Source organism: Protopterus annectens, chromosome 6.part0 (genome assembly GCF_019279795.1).
Source record: "Protopterus annectens isolate FY-2018-M chromosome 6.part0, PAN1.0, whole genome shotgun sequence".
Lineage (NCBI taxonomy): Eukaryota > Metazoa > Chordata > Ceratodontiformes > Protopteridae > Protopterus > Protopterus annectens.
In genome coordinates, this window is record NC_056737.1 from 1,012,460,907 (window position 1) to 1,012,483,387 (window position 22,481).

The window sequence follows — 22,481 nt, forward strand, 5'->3', positions numbered from 1 at the left end:
ACCCACACTAGTAGAGGACACATAGAGATTTGGTACACCCACACTGGTAGACAATCATTAGAGATGTAGTACACCCACACTGGTAGATGATCAGTTGAGATGTAGTACACCCACACTGGTACATGATCAGTAGAGCTGTAGTACACAAACACTAATAGATGAAATGCAAAGCTGTAGTGCACCCACACTGGCATATGATCATTAGAGATGTAATACACCCACACTGGTAGATGATCAATAGAGATGTAGTACATCAACAATGGTAGATGATCAGTAGAGATGTAATGCACCCACACTGGTAAATGATCAGTAGAGATGTAGTACTCCCACAATGGTAGATGCTTAGTAGAGATGTGGTACTCACACACTGGTACATGATCAGTAGAGATGTAGTACACCCACACTGGTAGATGATCAGTAGAGATGTATTAAACCAACACTGGTAGATGATCAGTAGAGTTGTAGTACACCCACATTGGTAGATGATTAACAGAGATGTAGTACACCCACACTGGTAGAAGATTAGTAGAGATGTGGTACTCCCACACTGGTACATGATCACTAGAGATGTAGTACACCCACACTGTTAGATGATCAGTAGAGGTTTAGTACACCCACACTGGAAGATGATCAGCAGAGATGTAGTACACCCACACTGGTAGATGATCAGTAGAGATGTAGTGCACCCACACTGGCAGATGATCAGTAGAGATGTAGTACACCAACAGTGGTAGATGAACAGTAGCGATGAATGACACCCACACTGGTAGATAATCAGTAGAGATTTAGTACACTCCCACTGGTAAATGATCAGTTGAGATGTAGTACACCCACAATGGTAGATGACCAGTAGAGATGTAGCACACCCACACTGGTAGATGATTAGTAGAAATGTAGTACACCAACACTGGTAGATGATCAGTAGAGATGTGGTACACCCACACTAGTAGATGATCAGTAGAGATGTAGTACAGGCACATTGGCAGATGATCAGTAGAGATGTAGTACACCATCACTGGTAGATGATCAGTAACGATGTAGTACGCCCACACTGGTAGATGATCAGTAGAGATGTAGTACACCCACACTGGTAGATTATTATTTAATGTGTTTATTATTTATTTTTTATTTATTTATAGATGATCAGTAGAGATGTAGTACACACAAAATGGTAGATGATCAATAGAGATGTAGTACACCCACACTGGTTGATAATTAGTAGAAAGGGAGTACATCCACACTGGTCGATGATCAGTAAAGATGTAGTACACCCTCACTGGTAGAGGATCAGTAGAGATGTACACCCACGCTGGTAGATGATCAGTAGAGATGGAGTACACCCACACTGGTAGATGATCAGAAAAGATGTAGTACACCAAGAGTGGTAGATGATCAGTAGAGATGTAGTACACCCACACTGGTAAATAATCATTACAGATGTAGAACACTCAAACTGGTACATGATCAGAACAGATGAAATACACCCACACTGGTAGATGATCAATAGAGTTGTAGTAGACCCACACTGGTAGATGATAAGTAGAGATGTAGTATACCCACAGTGGTACATGATCAGTAGAGATGTAGTAGATGATCAGTAGAGATGTAGTGCACCCACACTGGGACATGATTAGTAGAGATGTAGTGCACCCACACTGGTAGATAATCAGTAGACATGTAGCACACCCACACTGGTAGATGATTAGTAGAGAGGTAGTACACTCGCAATGGTACATGATCAGTAGAGATGTAGTACAACAACACTAATCTGGTAGATGATCAGTAGAGATGTAGTACACCCACAATGGTAGATGATCATTAGAGATATAGTACACCCACACTGGTAGATGATTAGTAGAGATGTAGTACACCCTCATTTTTACATGATCAGTTGAATGTAGTACACCCACAGTGGTAGATGATCAGGAGCGATGTAGTACACCCACACTGGTAGATGATCAGTAGAGATTTAGTACAGCCACACTGGTAGATGATCAGTAGAGATGTAATACACCCATACTGGCAGATTACCAGTAGAGATGCATTACACCCACACTGCTTAATGATCAGTAGAGATTTAGTATACCCACACTGGTAGATGATCAGTAGAGATGTAGTACACCCACACTGGTAGAGGATCAGATGAGATGTAGTACACCCGCATAAGTAGATGAACAGTAGAGATGTAGTACACCCACACTGGTACATGATCAGTACAAATGTAGTACACCCCCACTGGTAGATGATCAATAGAGATGTAGTACACCCGCAATGGTAGATGATAAGTAGAGATGCAGTACACCCTCATTGTTACATGATCAGTTGAATGTAGTACACCCACAGTGGTAGATGATCAGAAGCAATGTAGTACACCCACAATGGTAGATGATTAGTAGAGATGTAGTACACCCACACTGGTAGATGATCAGTAGAGATGTAGTACAATCACACTGGTAGATGATCAGTAGAGATGTAGTACACCCACACTGGCAGATGATCAGTAAAGATGTAGTACACCCACACTGGTAGATGATCAATTGAGATGTAGTATACCCATACTGGTAAATGATTAGTAGACATGTAGTACACCCACACTGGTAAATGATCAGTAGAGATGTAGTACACCCACACTGGTAGATGATCAGTAGAGATGAAGTACACCCACACTGGTAGATGATCAGTAGAAATGTAGTACACCCACAATGGCAGATGATCAGTAGAGATGTAGTACACCCACATAGATAAATGATCAGTAGAGATGTAGTACACCCACACTGTACATGATCAGCAGAGATATAGTACACCCACACTAGTAGATGACACGTAGATATTTAGTACACCCACACTGGTAGAAGATCATTAGAGATATAGTACACCCACACTGGTAGATGATCAGTTGAGATGTAGTACACCCACACTGGTACATGATCAGTAGAACTGTAGTACACAAACACTAATAGATGAAATGCAAAGCTTTAGTGCACCCATACTGTCATATGATCATTAGAGATGTAATACACCCACACTGGTAGATGATCAATAGAGATGTAGTACATCAACAATGGTAGATGATCAGTAGAGATGTAATACACCCACACTGGTAAATGATCAATAGATATGTAGTACTCCCACAATGGTAGATGCTTAGTAGAGATGTGGTACTCACACACTGGTACATGATCAGTAGAGTTGTAGTACACCCACACTGTTAGTTGATCAGTAGAGGTTTAGTACACCCATACTGGCAGATGATCAGTAGAGATGCAGTACACCCACACTGGTAGATGATCAGTAGAGATGTAGTACACCACCACTTGTTGATGATCAGTAGAGATGTAATACACCCACACTGGTAGATGATCTTTAGAGATGTAGTACTCCCACACTGGTAGATGATCTGTAGAGATGAAGTATACCCACACTAGTAGATGATCAGTACAAATGTAGTACACCCACACTGGTATATGATCAGTAGAGATGGAGTACACCCACACTAGTAGATGATCAGTAGAGATGTAGTACACCCAAATGGGTAGATGATCAGTAGAGATGTAGTACACCCACACTGGTAGATTATCAGTAGAGATGTAGTAAAGCCACAGTGGTAGATGATCAGTAGAGATGTAGTATACCCACACTGGTAGTTGATCATTAGAGATGTAGTACACCCACACTGTAGACATTCAGTAGGGATGTAGTACACCCACACTGGTAGATGATCATTAAAGATGCACTACACTCACACAGGTAAATGATCAATAGAGATGTAGTACACCGACACTGGTGTATGATCAGTAGGGATGTATTACACCCAACCTAGTAGATGACCAGTAGAGATTTAGTATACCCACACTGGTGGATGATCATTAGAGATGTAGTATGCCCACATGGTTAGATAATCAGTAGAGATGGAGTACACACACACTAGTAAAGGATCAGTAGAGATGTATTACACCCAACCTAGTAGATGATCAGTAGAGATGGAGTACACCCACACTAGTAGATGATCAGTGCAAATGTAGTACACACACACTCTGGTAGAATATCAGTAGAGATGGAGTACAGCCACACTAGTAGATGATCAGTAGAGATGTAGTACACCCACACAGGTAGATGATCAGTAGAGATGCAGTACACCCACACTGGTAGATGATCAGTAGAGATGTAGTATACCCACACTGGTAGATGATCAGTAGAGATGTAGTACACCCCCAGTGGTAGATGATCAGTAGAGATGTAGTACACCCACACTGGTAGATTATTAGTAGAGATGTAGCACACCCACTCAGGTAAATGATCAGTAGAGATGTAGTGCACCCACACTGGTAGATGATCAATAGAGATGTAATACACCCACATTGGTACATGATTAGTAGAGATGTTGTACAGCCACAAACAGTGGACCAGACACAGTTTGGTGTTGTCATGGGTAGATCATGGCTACCATACTTGCTGTACCTATTTTCTTAGGGTACCACATCAATGGATGAGAGAAACATGAGTCACTACGTACAATGGCCTGACAAGGCATTTCATTGTTGAGAAACCTAATTGGTTAGGTAAACCAGTATGTGAGCCAGTGGATAACCAAGTGGCTGACTGATGGGATCCAAGACATTAGGAATGAGGAGTCCCCCTCTACAATGAGGCCAATCATCAGTGTACTCCCTCACAAACCATTCCTCACACTGCTCCTTTTAGGTGATAACTTCTCTGCAGGTATGTTCACTGTCAGTTGTCTGTGGCTGACTAAATTTGCTGATGATTCCAAATTATGAATTGTCATTGTATCCCACACTGACAGAAATGTTTTCCAGGAGAGGCTGACACAGACATACAGTTGTTCTAAGAGCCATGAACCAACAGCTAATGCCAAGAAATGCTCAATACTATCCTTTGGGGAGTGATCCAGCCATTGCAACTATTGTATTGATAGGGCTCTGCCTGCAGTTGACATAGTTATGAACACATCGATAGTGAACCAGTCTTTAGCTGAAATGTGTCAGTAATATTGGGTGAAGCATTCATGTAGCGCAACCTGTAAACCAAGATAGGGTAGGTAAATCCAAGGAAATCGTTGTTGCACTGTATTCAGCTTTCATCATACCTATTATTGATTGCAATGCAACCTTTGCCATGTAACCAACAAGGCATATTCATTAAATGTAGCAGCCACAGAGGTTCCCAGTAAACCTCTACGCTGTGTATGTATCATGTCATATGGAGACTGCATTAAGGCCCTATCAGTGTACTCTGTCTCCAACATGCTTGCAGGGGAGGTGTATGGCTGCCATATAGGATGGTTTCAGTCCCCTCTGTGGACCTCCTGCATATTCACAAATCAACTAGCACTAGAATTACCTGTTCTCCAGATTTACACCTTGCCTGTGGTATAAATGTGACTTGCTGGAGAGACAGGTAAATAACCTAGAGACTATGACCTATGTGGAATACTTTCCCCATCCATGTGAAGTAGAGCTCCACCCTAATGCAAATCATTGGATGGGGAACAGGACAATCACACATGTTTTAGTACCAACATCTGGAATGGATACAGATAAAGTGGAGATTGTTCATCTTCAACACCCTGGCCTGTAGATGTTTCAGCACCCAAAACACTGCTTACACTCTTCTGGAGTATCAGCCCTTGTCACAGTTTAGGGATGCATGGTTAGGCTTCACAAAACCCTTGTGTTCATTCACCTGTTAAACACATATGAACCCAAGTTCCAGTGACCTTATAGTTACTTACCTTTCTGCAGATATTTTCTTCTGTGCTGCCATTCAATCCTCTGCTCTGACATTGATGGTTTGATTGTAGATGTGTAGGCATAGCTGTGTCCTACAGAATCCCGAAAGAGAATCACAGACATTTCCATGGGACACCTTTCATTGTGTGACCACAAAGCCATTTCTACAGCATCCATGGTAACATAACCACATGATATGAATCTAGGCTCATTATAAATGGCATTGTGTAATATCTGTAAATTAGCAGTACAATGCATGCAAAAATACACAATGGATGATAGGTTATAGCGATTCAGATATTCACCCTGTGCATCAGACACATAACTTTATTTCCCTGCATCCATGAGAAAGATGACTAGGATGTGGCACAGGTATCATCACTTGAACAGGGTGTTGTGCGGGGATGTAGCAGGCCTAGGCTAACCCAATAGGTTGACATGTGTGTCTGTGAGTCAGGAAGGGAAGTAGGTAAGATGGAGCTTGTAGATGTGATGTGTGAGTGTGTGCATGAACACAACCAAGCTCAGTGCTAGCCCATAAATGTTTGTATGTTGGACAGGTGTGAGCCGTGCATGGTAGTAGGATCAGTTAATTGTCTCCATCCTTTCACTGGCACCTTCATGCCTATGGTCAGATGTTGTGTACTACTTGATGGTTACTGCTGTCTGCTGGGAATGTGTCCTCCACAGGAGCACCCAGGACAATGAGCCCATGGCATGCCATGTCTTGGTGTGGACAGCACATCCCCCTCTGGAGCACTGGATGTACTGCCACTACAGGAGCGTGATTATGCATGGCCACATCTCAGCAGATGTAGTTGCTGACCTACATTCACAAGGCCAACACTCAACTCCAACCAGACATTCCATCACAGATACAGTGCATTCCAAGGCTGATACTGTGTAATCTGTCTGGGACCAACATCTTTCCAATGCAACAGTCAAACATTCCAGATTATCAACAACACAGTAGAGGCAGTCACGGATGTCAGACTGTGCTGCATACATAACCCTGAGCATTCTGCAAGAGTACATTTTAGAACATGCCTGTACCTCCATGATAGCACTAAACATTTGCCAAGTGACACGTGAAGAGACACCCGCAAAAGGTGGTGGAGGGAAAGCAAGCCTCTTACGAGCCCCCGTATCAATCTGCCTTGGGGAACCTCATCAACCACTTGGCTATGGCCAGTGTCAATACTGCTTGCAGCCTCCCTAGTTACACTCTCCTGTTCAATGTGCCAACCCTCTGACAATCCAATAGCTGTGGTCACAGGTAACTGGGTATGCATAGGCATACTGGCTGTGTACTGTGACAATGAGGGTGCACAAGGGATGTCAACATCTATATCAGATTCAGCCCCTGCAATCCCCAGCTGTGCCTCACTTTAGCCACCATCAGAGTTTGAAGAGACTCTGCCATCAGGGTGTGAAGAGGGCAGAGACCAGCCCCCATGGTCACATGTGAAAACAAGGGAACATCATTACATTAATACTCTCACTACTATGTTATGCATTACTATGTTACAATATAGGTTATGCTGTTTACACTGCTGTCAGTATCACAGACATGTCTAACCTCCAAGCTGTAATAGTAGGACATGAGGACATTATAGTCTAACCCAAGTCTGTATTTACCAGCAAATAAAATCTCTTTAAAGAAGATTCTTATGATCAATACCTAAATAATGTCCAACATGGACATTTTGAAACCCCTTTCACAGTTGACACATCTGGCATTCTGTACTGTCCTGACAATGCTTGCAAATCTATCACTGTGGGTGCATCTACAGGGCATAGTGTTTAGCATATACATTTCACTAAATATACATGTGTAACAAAATAGTGTTGTGCTTACCTTGAACAGGACCAAGGCCTTGTCTAACTCCTGATGTTCCTGAAAAGATTTGAGGTAATGTAAACAGCTGCACATGTTACATTATAACAGGGTAATACATCAAATTATCTGACATTTACAGTAGCTATTATGTAAATTGGTATGTTGGTCACAATATGGCCTGAGACTAAAACTGCAGCTAACCTCTTTCCTCCCCAAAATAAAACCTGACACGCACTTAAAACTATGTACACACCAACAAACTGAATGCTGCAGTATTCCAATGATGATCCTACTAAGCATATCTAGACGCTTATCTGGTGTTGAAACGGTGGCACCCACGTCCACGATATACTGTGTGATGGATGCTTGGGAACTGTATTGTCTACCTAGGTTCACCAGTAATTCATCAGTGGCTAACAATGGCTGTTCTGCAATAGACCCACAACCAGTGACACCATGATCCCTAGCCATGTCTGTTGCTTTTATATGTGCAGCGTGGATCATGTCGGTGGCACAATGTTGCACTAGCTCACATGTCCTGCTCTGCTGATGAACCGCATTTACATTCTGGACCAGATCGGCCCACAATGCAGCCCACTCTTGTCAGCTGGACTGCCTCTGGACAGTAGGATCTCATATTGCTGCCACACAGGACCTCCACAATTACTTCATTCTCAGGCCCAGTGAAAGGGGTTCATCGAGGGTTATATGTTATTGTTGATCTACAACAAAAAGAGAACACATGTCAGGATCAAATATGAGGGAGTGCAGAAGGTAGAGATACAGCCATATAGGACAGCTATCAGTAATCACTGTTTGATTGCACATCTAAAATACAAATGTGTGCCCCACCATATCTCTCAACCTCTTAGAGCAGGAATTTGGAAAAATCCATTAATAAAAGTGGGACAAAGGCCAGAAAATGGGGACTATTTCTATCTATTGGTGTTACAAACTTACAAAGTTGATGAATGGACAGGGTGTGCATGACCATGAAACTTCTGCAGGGTATGAAGTCTGCAAGTCAGATGTCCTTAATTATTGTCTAACTGCAAACTTTAAAGATTTACAACTACTTTGCCAGAAAACCAGAATTTTATGAAACATGGAACAAATATATGAGGCAAAACAATGGACAATCTACTAACATATGTAGAGTTGAGATGAGAGCCCACAACATGCAAAGGTTGTGGGCATAAGTGATGGAGTAACAACAGACAAAAATTACTGTTTGTGGTATGACAGATACAGATGTATGATAAGAAAGTCAAGACAGGAGTCCAATGTAGTGTGACCCATAGCAGTTACCCCAATAACATTTATACAACCAACAGTGACAAATAAATAGCGGTGTTACCCTGGGGACCTGTGTCCCTGTTTAACACATAGTATTCTATGCTTGCTGTAGTATAGTTCCTCTGTAAGTGGAACACATGTGGAGATCAATGACATGCTATCAGCACAGATCTATGACAGGCTTACTGACGTAATCCCATCCCTCATAACTATATTCCACTATATGCATCATGCAATGACATGTTATCAGTACAGGTCTATGATAGGCTTACTGACGTAATCCCATTCCTCATAACTATATTCCACCATATGCATCATGCAATGATATGTAATCAGTACAGGTCTATAACAGGCTTACTGACGTAATCCCATCCCTCATAAATATATTCCACCATATGCATCATGCAATGATATGTTATCAGTACAGGTCTATGACAGGCTTCCTGACGTAATCCAATCCCTCATAACTATATAACACCATATGCACCATGCAATAATATGTTATCAGTACAGGTCTATGATAGGTTTACTGACAAAATCCTATCGCCATAATTATATTCCATCATATGCATCATGCAATAATATATTACCAGTACAGGTCTATCGCACGCCTACTAACGTAATCCCATCCCCATAACTATATTCCACCATATGCATCATGCAATGATATGTTAACAGTACAGGTCTATGACAGGCTTAATGACATAATCCCATCCCTCATAACTATATTCCACCATATGCTTCATGCAATGATATGTTATAAGTACAGGTCTATGATAGGCTTACTGACGTAATCCCATCCCTCATAACTATGTTCCACCATATGCATCATGCAATGATATGTTATCAGTACAGGTCTAAGACAGGCTTACTGATGTAATCCAATCCCTCATAACTATATAACACCATATGCATCATGCAATGATATGTTATCAGTACAGGTCTATGATAGGTTTACTGACATAATCCTATCCCCCATAATTATATTCCACCATATGCATCATGCAATAATATATTATCAGTACAGATCTATGACAGGCTTACTGACGTAATCCCATCCCTCATAACTATATTCCACCATATACATCATGCAATGATATGTTATCAGTACAGGTCTATGATAGGCTTACTGATGTAATCCCATCCCTCATAACTATGTTCCACCATATGCATCATGCAATGATATGTTATCAGTAGAGGTCTATGATAGGCTTAGTGACATAATTCCATCCCTTATAACTATATTCCACCATATGCATCATGCAATGATATGTTATCAGTACAGGTCTATGACAGGCTTACTGACGTAATCCCAACCCTCATATCTATATTCCACCATATGCATCATGCAATGATATGTTATCAGTACAGGTCTATGACAGGCCTGCTGACATAATCCCATCCCCATAACTATATTCCACCATATGCATCATGTAAAGATATGTTATCAGTACAGATCTATGACAGGCCTAGTGACGTAATCCAATCCCCATAACTATATTCCACCATATGCATCATGCAATGATATGTTATCAGTACAGGTCTATGACAGGCTTACTGACATAATCCCATCCCTCATAACTATATTCCACCATATGTGTCATGCAATGATATGTTATCAGTACAGGTCTATGACAGGCTTACTGATGTAATCCCATCCCTCAAAACTATATTTCACCATATGCATTATGCAATGATATGTTATCAGTACAGGTCTATGACAGGCTTACTGACATAATCCCATCCCTCATAACTATATCCCACCATATGCATCATGCAATGATATGTTATTATTACAGGTCTATGATAGGATTATTGACATAATCCCATCTCTCATAACTATATTCCACCATATGCATCATGCAATGACATGTTATCAGTACAGGTCTATGATAGGTTTACGGATATAATCCCATTTCTCATAACTATGTTCCATCCTATGCATCATGGAATGATATGTTATCAGTACAGGTCTATGATAGGTTTACTGACACAATCACACCACTCATAACTATAATCCACCATATGCATCATGCAATGATATGTTATCAGTACAGGTCTATGACAGGCTTACTGATGTAATCCCATCACTCAAAACAATATTCCACCATATGCATCATGCAATAATATGTTATCAGTACAGGTCTATGACAGGCTTACTGACATAATCCCATCCCTCATAACTATATTCCACCATATGCTTCATGCAATGATATGTTATCAGTACAGGACTATGACAGGATTACTGACATAATCCCATCCCTCATAACTATATTCCACCATATGCATCATGCAATGATATGTTATCAGTACAGGTCTATGGCAGGCCTACTGACGTAATCCCATCCCTCATAACAAAATTCCTCCATATACATTATGCAATGATATGTTATCAGTAGAGATCTATGATAGGCTTACTGATGTAATCTCATCCCCATAATTTTATTCCACCATATGCATCATGCAATGATATATTATCAGTACAGGTCTATGACAGGTTTACTGATGTAATCCCAACCCTCATATCTATATTCCACCATATGCATCATGCATTGATATGTTATCAGTACAGGTCTATGACTGGCCTACTGACATAATCCCATCCCCATAATTATATTCCGCCATATGCATCATGTAAAGATATGTTATCAGTACAGATCTATGACAGGTTTAGTGACGTACTCCCATCCCCATAACTATATTCCACCATATGCATCGTGCAATGATATGTTATCAGTACAGGTCTCTGACAGATTTACTAACATAATCCCATCCCTCATAACTATATTTCACCATATGCATAATGCAATGATATGTTATCAGTACAGGTCTATGATAGGTTTACTGACGTAATCCCATCCCCCATAACTATATTCCACCATATGCATAATGCAATGATATGTTATCAGTACAGGTCTATGATAGGCTTACTGACGTAATCCCATCCCTCGTAACTATATTCCAGCATATGCATCATGCAATGATATGTTATTAGTACAGATCTATGACACGCCTACTGACGTAATCCCATCCCCATAACTATATTCCACCATATGCATCATTCAATAATATGTTATCAGTGAAGGTCTATGACAGACGTAATCCCATCCCTCATAACTATATTCCACCATATGCATCATGCAATGATATGTTATCAGTACAGGTCTATGACAGGCTTACTGACATAATCCCATCCCTCATAACTATATTCCACCGTATGCATCATGCAATGATATGTTATCAGTGCATGTCTATGACAGGTTTACTGATGTAATCCCATCCCTCATAACAATTATTCCACCATATGCATCATGCAGTGATATGTTATCAGTACAGGTCTATGACAGGCTTACTGACATAATCCCATCCTCATAACTATATTCCACCATATGCATCATGCAAAGAAATGTTATTAGTACAGGACTATGATAGGATTATTGACATAATCCCATCCTCATAACTATATTCCACCATATGCATCATGCAATGACATGTTATCAGTACAGGTCTATGATAGGTTTATGGACATAATCCCATCCTCATAACTATATTCTACCATATGCATCATGCAATGACATGTTATCAGTACAGGTCTATGATAGGCTTACTGACGTAATCCCATTCCTCATAACTATATTCCACCATATGCATCATGCAATGATATGTAATCAGTACAGGTCTATAACAGGTTTACTGACATAATCCCATCCCTCATAAATATATTCCACCATATGCATCATGCAATGATATGTTATCAGTACAGGTCTATGACAGGCTTACTGACGTAATCCAATCCCTCATAACTATATAACACCATATGCACCATGCAATGATATGTTATCAGTACAGGTCTATGATAGGTTTACTGACAAAATCCTATCCCCATAATTATATTCCACCATATGCATCATGCAATAATATATTACCAGTACAGGTCTATCACACGCCTACTAACGTAATCCCATCCCCATAACTATATTCCACCATATGCATCATGCAATGATATGTTATCAGTGCAGGTCTATGACAGGCTTACTGACATAATCCCATCCCTCATAACTATATTCCACCATATGCGTCATGCAATGATATGTTATCAGTACAGGTCTATGACAGGCTTACTGATGTAATCCCATCCCTCAAAACTATATTTCACCATATGCATTATGCAATGATATGTTATCAGTACAGGTCTATGACAGGCTTACTGACATAATCCCATCCCTCATAACTATATCCCACCATATGCATCATGCAATGATATGTTATTATTACAGGTCTATGATAGGATTATTGACATAATCCCATCTCTCATAACTATATTCCACCATATGCATCATGCAATGACATGTTATCAGTACAGGTCTATGATAGGTTTACGGATATAATCCCATTTCTCATAACTATGTTCCACCCTATGCATCATGGAATGATATGTTATCAGTACAGGTCTATGATAGGTTTACTGACACAATCACACCACTCATAACTATAATCCACCATATGCATCATGCAATGATATGTTATCAGTACAGGTCTATGACAGGCTTACTGATGTAATCCCATCACTCAAAACAATATTCCACCATATGCATCATGCAATAATATGTTATCAGTACAGGTCTATGACAGGCTTACTGACATAATCCCATCCCTCATAACTATATTCCACCATATGCTTCATGCAATGATATGTTATCAGTACAGGACTATGACAGGATTACTGACATAATCCCATCCCTCATAACTATATTCCACCATATGCATAATGCAATGATATGTTATCAGTACAGGTCTATGGCAGGCCTACTGACGTAATCCCATCCCTCATAACAAAATTCCTCCATATGCATTATGCAATGATATGTTATCAGTAGAGATCTATGATAGGCTTACTGATGTAATCTCATTCCCATAATTTTATTCCACCATATGCATCATGCAATGATATATTATCAGTACAGGTCTATGACAGGTTTACTGATGTAATCCCAACCCTCATATCTATATTCCACCATATGCATCATGCATTGATATGTTATCAGTACAGGTCTATGACAGGCCTACTGACATAATCCCATCCCCATAATTATATTCCGCCATATGCATCATGTAAAGATATGCTATCAGTACAGATCTATGACAGGTTTAGTGACGTAATCCCATCCCCATAACTATATTCCACCATATGCATCGTGCAATGATATGTTATCAGTACAGGTCTCTGACAGATTTACTAACATAATCCCATCCCTCATAACTATATTTCACCATATGCATAATGCAATGATATGTTATCAATACAGGTCTATGATAGGTTTACTGACGTAATCCCATCCCCCATAACTATATTCCACCATATGCATAATGCAATGATATGTTATCAGTACAGGTCTATGATAGGCTTACTGACGTAATCCCATCCCTCATAACTATATTCCAGCATATGCATCATGCAATGATATGTTATTAGTACAGATCTATGACACGCCTACTGATGTAATCCCATCCCCATAACTATATTCCACCATATGCATCATTCAATAATATGTTATCAGTGAAGGTCTATGACAGACGTAATCCCATCCCTCATAACTATATTCCACCATATGCATCATGCAATGATATGTTATCAGTACAGGTCTATGACAGGCTTACTGACATAATCCCATCCCTCATAACTATATTCCACCGTATGCATCATGCAATGATATGTTATCAGTGCATGTCTATGACAGGTTTACTGATGTAATCCCATCCCTCATAACAATTATTCCACCATATGCATCATGCAATGATATGTTATCAGTACAGGTCTATGACAGGCTTACTGACATAATCCCATCCCTCATAACTATATTCCACCATATGCATCATGCAAAGAAATGTTATTAGTACAGGACTATGATAGGATTATTGACATAATCCCATCCCTCATAACTATATTCCACCATATGCATCATGCAATGACATGTTATCAGTACAGGTCTATGATAGGTTTATGGACATAATCCCATCCCTCATAACTATATTCTACCATATGCATCATGCAATGACATGTTATCAGTACAGGTCTATGATAGGCTTACTGACGTAATCCCATTCCTCATAACTATATTCCACCATATGCATCATGCAATGATATGTAATCAGTACAGGTCTATAACAGGTTTACTGACATAATCCCATCCCTCATAAATATATTCCACCATATGCATCATGCAATGATATGTTATCAGTACAGGTCTATGACAGGCTTACTGACGTAATCCAATCCCTCATAACTATATAACACCATATGCACCATGCAATGATATGTTATCAGTACAGGTCTATGATAGGTTTACTGACAAAATCCAATCCCCATAATTATATTCCACCATATGCATCATGCAATAATATATTACCAGTACAGGTCTATCACACGCCTACTAACGTAATCCCATCCCCATAACTATATTCCACCATATGCATCATGCAATGATATGTTAACAGTACAGGTCTATGACAGGCTTAATGACATAATCCCATCCCTCATAACTATATTCCACCATATGCTTCATGCAATGATATGTTATCAGTACAGGTCTATGATAGGCTTACTGACGTAATCCCATCCCTCATAACTATGTTCCACCATATGCATCATGCAATGATATGTTATCAGTACAGGTCTAAGACAGGCTTACTGATGTAATCCAATCCCTCATAACTATATAACACCATATGCATCATGCAATGATATGTTATCAGTACAGGTCTATGATAGGTTTACTGACATAATCCTATCCCCCATAATTATATTCCACCATATGCACCATGCAATAATATATTATCAGTACAGATCTATGACAGGTTTACTGACGTAATCACATCCCTCATAACTATATTCCACCATATACATCATGCAATGATATATTATCAGTACAGGTCTATGATAGGCTTACTGACGTAATCCCATCCCTCATAACTATGTTCCACCATATGCATCATGCAATGATATGTTATCAGTAGAGGTCTATGATAGGCTTAGTGACATAATTCCATCCCTTATAACTATATTCCACCATATGCATCATGCAATGATATGTTATCAGTACAGGTCTATGACAGGCTTACTGACGTAATCCCAACCCTCATATCTATATTCCACCATATGCATCATGCAATGATATGTTATCAGTACAGGTCTATGACAGGCCTACTGACATAATCCCATCCCCATAACTATATTCCACCATATGCATCATGTAAAGATATGTTATCAGTACAGATCTATGACAGGCCTAGTGACGTAATCCAATCCCCATAACTATATTCCACCATATGCATCATGCAATGATATGTTATCAGTACAGGTCTATGACAGGCTTACAGACATAATCCCATCCCTCATAACTATATTCCACCATATGCGTCATGCAATGATATGTTATCAGTACAGGTCTATGACAGGCTTACTGATGTAATCCCATCCATCAAAACTATATTTCACCATATGCATTATGCAATGATATGTTATCAGTACAGGTCTATGATAGGTTTACGGATATAATCCCATTCCTCATAACTATGTTCCACCCTATGCATCATGGAATGATATGTTATCAGTACAGGTCTATGATAGGTTTACTGACACAATCACACCACTCATAACTATAATCCACCATATGCATCATGCAATAATATGTTATCAGTACAGGTCTATGACAGGCTTACTGACATAATCCCATCCCTCATAACTATATTCCACCATATGCTTCATGTATGTTATCAGTACAGGACTATGACAGGATTACTGACATAATCCCATCCCTCATAACTATATTCCACCATATGCATCATGCAATTATATGTTATCAGTACAGGTCTATGATAGACCTACTGAGATAACTCCATCCCTCATAACTATATTCCACCATACGCATGATGCAATGATATATTATCAGTACAGGTCTATGACAGGCCTACTGAAGTAATCCCATCCCCATAACTATATTCAACCATATGCATCATGTAAAGATATGTTATCAGTACAGATCTATGACAGGTTTAGTGACGTAATCCCATCCCCATATTTATATTCCACCATATGCATCGTGCAATGATATGTTATCAGTACAGGTCTCTGACAGATTTACTAACATAATCCCATCCCTCATAACTATATTTCACCATATGCATAATGCAATGATATGTTATCAGTACAGGTCTATGATAGGTTTACTGACGTAATCCCATCCCCCATAACTATATTCCACCATATGCATAATGCAATGATATGTTATCTGTACAGGTCTATGATAGGCTTACTGATGTAATCCCATCCCTCATAACTATATTCCAGCATATGCATCATGCAATGATATGTTATTAGTACAGATGTATGACATGCCTACTGACGTAATCCCATCCCCATAACTATATTCCACCATATGCATCATTCAGTAATATGTTATCAGTGAAGGTCTATGACAGACGTAATCCCATCCCTCATAACTATATTCCACCATATGCATCATGCAATGATATGTTATCAGTACAGGTCTATGACAGGCTTACTGACATAATCCCATCCCTCATAACTATATTCCACCGTATGCATCATGCAATGATATGTTATCAGTGCATGTCTATGACAGGTTTACTGATGTAATCCCATCCCTCATAACAATTATTCCACCATATGCATCATGCAATGATATGTTATCAGTACAGGTCTATGACAGGCTTACTGACATAATCCCATCCTTCATAACTATATTCCACCATATGCATCATGTAAAGAAATGTTATTAGTACAGGACTATGATAGGATTATTGACATAATCCCATCCCTCATAACTATATTCCACCATATGCATCATGCAATGACATGTTATCAGTACAGGTCTATGATAGGTTTATAGACATAATCCCATCCCTCATAACTATATTCCACCATATGCATCATGCAATGACATGTTATCAGTACAGGTCTATGATAGGCTTACTGACATAATCCCATCCCTCATAACAATATTCCACCATATGCATCATGCAATGATATGCTATCAGTACAGGTCTATGACAGGCTTACTGACATAATTCCATCCCTCATAACTATATTCCACCATATGCTTCATGCAATGATATGTTATCAGTACAGGACTATGGCAGGATTACTGACATAATCCCATCCCTCGTAACCATATTCCACCATTTGCATCATGCAATGATATGTTATCAGTACAGGTTTATGACAGGCCTACTGACGTAATGCCATCCCTCATAACTATATTCCTCCATATGCATCATGCAATGATATGTTATCAATAGAGACCTATAGGTTCATAGGTTTTTATAGGCTATCTGCCATAGGGCATTTATAAGCCTAGCCAGAGTGTGTTTGGCTTTCGCCACCCATTTTAAATTAATTTTGCTATGCCCTTTTTCGGGGTTAGTATACTGTGCGTCTGTCTAACCGTGACACAGAAGTGATACCCATGGTAAACCTATGATCTCCCATACACTCATCAAGATTCCTCTTGAAGAGAGTCAGTGAGGGACACTGCCTAACCTGGACTGGGATTTTATTCCAGAGTGAAGGGAGCCTCTGGGTTATGAATCTGTCCGTCCAGCATGTCCTATTTATTTCAGTGCTGAGGATCAAGTCTCTCGAGCGAGTAGCTCGATGGGATTTGGATTTTCTGAGGTGCAGCATGTCCATTAATTCCGGGTTGGACATGGCTTTATACGTCAGGCACGCATCACCTCTGAGCAGGCGGTATGCCACTGAGTAGAGCTGGAGTTTCTTTAACCGGGCAGCATATGGCATCTGTTTGAGCCCTTTGATCCTCTTGGTGAGGTACTTTTGGGGTCTTTCCAGTTGCTGCAGGTGTCTGGTAAGGTACATCCCAAAAGGGGCATTGTACTTAATTATGGGCTTGATGAGGGATGAGTAAGGAGGCACGATGACCTCCCCTGATCTAGATGTGAATCCCTTCATGATAAGTTGGGCTATATAAAATGTTTTTCTAACCACTTTGATCACGTGGTTGTCAAATGAAAGATTTCTATCAACTTGGGTCCCCAGGTCCCTAATTACTTCTTCTGTACTTAATGGATTACCACCTATGTGGTAATTTGTGGGCACTTTGTTTTTGCCAAGGGGATGACTATGATAGGCTTACTGATGTAATCCGATCCCCATAATTATATTTCACCATATGCATCATGCAATGATATGTTATCAGTACATGTCTATGACAGGCCTAGTGACGTAATCCCATCCCCATAACTATACTCCACCATATGCATCATGCAACGATATGTTATCAGTACAGGTCTGTGACAGGTTTACTGACATAATACAATCCCTCATAAATATATTCCACCATATGCATCATGCAATGATATGTTATCAGTACAGATCTACGACAGGCCTACTGACGTAATCCCATCCCTCATAACTATATTCCACCATATGCATCATGCAATGATATGTTATCACTACAGGTCGATGACAGGCTTACTGACATAATCCCATCCCTCATAACTATATTCCACAATATGCACCATGGAATGATACATTATCAGTACAGGTCTATGACAGGTTTACTGACATAATCCCATCCCTCATAACTATATAACACCATATGCATCATGTAATGTTATGTTATCAGTACAGGTCTATGACAGGCTTACTGACATAATCCCATCCCTCATAACTATATTCCACCATATGCATCACGCAATGACATGTTATCAGTACAAGTATATGATAGGCTTACTGACGTAATCCCATCCCTCATAACTATATTCCACCATATGCATCATGCAATGATATGTTATCAGTACAGATCTATAATAGGCTTATTGACATAATCCCATCCCTCATTACTATATAACACCATATGCATCATGCAATGATATGTTATCAGTACAGATCTATGATAGGCTTATTGACATAATCCCATCCCTCATAACTATGTAACACCATATGCATCATGCAAAGATATGTTATCAGTATAGGTCTATCTTAGGCTTACTGACATACTTCTATTGCTCATAACTATATTCCACCATATGCATCATGCAATAATATGTTATCAGTACAGGTCTATAACAGGCTTACTGACATAATGACATCCCTCATAACTATATTCCACCATATGCATCATGCAATGACATGTTATCAGTACAGGACTATGACAGGATTACTGACATAATCCCATCCCTCATAACTATATTCCACCATATGCGTCATGCAATGATATGTTATCAGTACAGGTGTATGACAGGCCTATTGCAGTAATCTTATCCCTCATAACTATATTCTTCTATATGCATCATGCAATGATATGTTATCAGTACAGGTCTATGACAGTCCTACTGACGTAATCCCATCCCTATAATTATATTCCACCATATGCATCATACAAAGATATGTTATTAGTACAGGTCTATGACAGGCCTAGTGATGTAATCCCATCCCTCATAACTATATTCCACCATATGCATCATGCAATGATATGTTATCAGTACAGTTCTGTGACAGGCTTACTGACATATACCCATAACTCATAACTATATTCCACCATATGCATTATGCAATTATATGTTATCAGTACAGGTCTATAATAGGCTTACTGACATAATCTCATCACTCATAACTATATTCCACCATATGCATCATGCAATGACATGTTATCAGTACAGGTCTATGACAGGCTTACTGACATAATCCCATCCCTCATAACTATATTCAACCATTTGCATCATGCAATGACATGTTATCAGTACAGGACTATGGCAGGATTACTGACATAATCTCATCCCTCATAACTATATTCCACCATAGGCATTATGCAATGACATCTTATCAGTACAGGTCTATGACAGGCTTGCTGACATAATCCCATCCCTCATAACTATATTCAACCATTTGCATCATGCAATGACATGTTGTCAGTACAGGACTATGACAGGATTACTGACATAATCGCATCCCTCATAACTATATTCCTCCATATGCATCATGAAATGATATGTTATCAGAAGAGATTGGTGATAGGCTTACTGACGTAATCCCAACCCATAATTATATTACACCATATGCATCATACAATTATATGTTTTCAGTACAGGTCTATGACAGGCCTACTAACGTAATCCCCCCATAATTGTATTCCACCATATGCATCATGCAAAGATATGCTATCAGTACAGGTCTATGACAGACCTAGTGACGTAATCCCATCCCCATAACTATATTCCACCATATGGACCTTGCAATGATATGTTATCTGTACAGGTCTATGACAGGCTTACTGACATTATCCCATCCCTCATAACTATATTACACCATATGCATCATGCAATTATATGTTATCAGTACAGGTCTATGATAGACCTACTGAGATAACTCCATCCCTCATAACTATATTCCACCATACGCATGATGCAATGATATATTATCAGTACAGGTCTATGATAGGCCTACTGACGTAATCCCATCCCCATAACTATATTCAACCATATGCATCATTCAATGATATTTTATCAGTAAAGGTATATGACAGGTTTACTGACATAATCCCATCACTCATAACTATATTCCACCATATGCATCATGCAATGATATGTTATCAGTACAGGTCTATGACAGGCCTACTAACGTAATCTCATTCCTCATAACTATATTCCACCATATGCATCAGGCAATGATATGTTATCAGTACAGGTATATGACGGGCTTACTGACATAATCCCAACCCTCATAACTATATTCCACCATATGCATCATGCAATGATATGTTATGATTACAGGTCTATGATAGGCTTACTGACGTAATCCCATCCCCATAACTATATGCCACCACATGCATCATACAATGATATGTTATCAGTACAGGTCTGTGACAGGCCTACTGATGTAATCTCATCCCTCATAACTATATTCCACCATATGCATCAGGCAATGATATGTTATCAGTACAGGTATATGACAGGCTTACTGGCATAATCCCATCCCTCATAACTATTTTGCACAATATGCATATTGCAATGATATGTTATCATTACAGGTCTATGATAAATTTACTGACGTAATCCCATCCCCATAATTATATTCCACCATATGCATCATGCAATGATATGTTATCAGTACAGGTCTATGACAGGCTTACTGAAATAATCCCATCTCTCATAACTATATTCCACCATATGCATCATGCAATGATATGTTATCAGTACAGGTCTATGATAGGCTTACTGACGTAATCCCATCCCTCATAACTATATTCCATCATATGCATCATGCAATAATATGTTATCAGTACAGGTCTATGACAGGCCTACTGACATAATCCCATCCCTCATAACTATATTCCACCATATGCATCATGCAATGACATCTTATCAGTACAAGTCAATTACAGGCTTACTGACGTAATCCCATCCCTCATAACTGTATTCCACCATATGCATCATGCAATGATATGTTATCAGAACAAGTCTATGACAGTCCTAGTGATGTAATCCAATTCTCATAACTATATTCCACCATATGCATCATGCAATGATATGTTATCAGTACAGATCTATGACAGGCC